Here is a 1,104-nt window from a genome sequence, read left to right as displayed (position 1 = left end):
AGGGGATTCCAAGAAGCGGGGGAAGGCGTTGATTGGGGAACAAGAATAACAGCTAATTTTGGAAATCCCAGTCTTGATCAAGTTCCAGCCAGAGGGAGAGAGAGAGAGAGAGAGGCAGGCAAAGGGGGAAAGGAGAGGAAGGATTGTGCAATTTTGCAATGAGACAACCTTTTCTTTACTGAATATTTCATGGTGTGTAGCCATCCTTATCTGGGGATGAAACAAAGTGGGCAATCTATATAACACATACACACACACACACACACACACACACACACACACACACGGGTATGTAAAGAGTTCTTGGAGCACCTTGGAGACTCACTGGGAAAATGAAGTTGGCAATTTGCAAGGAGCCAATGTTTTCCTCCTTTAATATTTCATGGTGTGTATCCATTCTTGGTCTGGGAAATATACAAAGTGGGCAATCTGTATGACTAACACACACACACACACATTTTTCTCCCTTAATATTTCATGGTATCCATTCCTGGTCTGGGGAATATACAAAACGGACAATCTGTGTGTGTGTGTTTATGCGCACACACATATATAGACACATAGAGGTGTGTGTAAAGAGATCTTGCAACACCTTCGAGACTCGCTGAAAGAAATTGGCAATTTGCAATGAGCCAATTTGTTTAATTTGCAAAGAGCCAACTTTTTCCTTCCTTAATACTTCATAGAGTGTAGCCATTCCTGGTCTAGGGAATACACAAAGTGGGCAATCTGTATAACTAAATGAGTTTTCAAAGCCCTAGCCACGTTAGTCTGGAAAAACCAGTATGCAGAGGGATCTTGTAACACATTTGAGACTCACTGAAAGATGGAAGTTGGTAGTAAGAGCTTTCCTAGACTTAAGTCTACTTCCTCAGATGCATTTGGTGGAGGGGAAAGCCAGGGACAGACCTATATATGCCATTTGTGAGACTGTCAGTTTAAACCGGGCTTGCCCCTTTATTTCCATACACAAAGGATTTTGAATTTGAATTGACATTCTCACACACTAATTGCATATATAGGTTTGTTTACAGACAAAATCCAGGAATGTCACATTTTTTTCTTTTTCTTTTTTTGGACTGTGCAGACATTGTGGTGGTGGTG

Source organism: Sceloporus undulatus, chromosome 2 (genome assembly GCF_019175285.1).
Source record: "Sceloporus undulatus isolate JIND9_A2432 ecotype Alabama chromosome 2, SceUnd_v1.1, whole genome shotgun sequence".
Lineage (NCBI taxonomy): Eukaryota > Metazoa > Chordata > Lepidosauria > Squamata > Phrynosomatidae > Sceloporus > Sceloporus undulatus.
The sequence above is the reverse complement of the archived record's forward strand: the minus strand, read 5'-3'. Positions refer to the sequence as shown.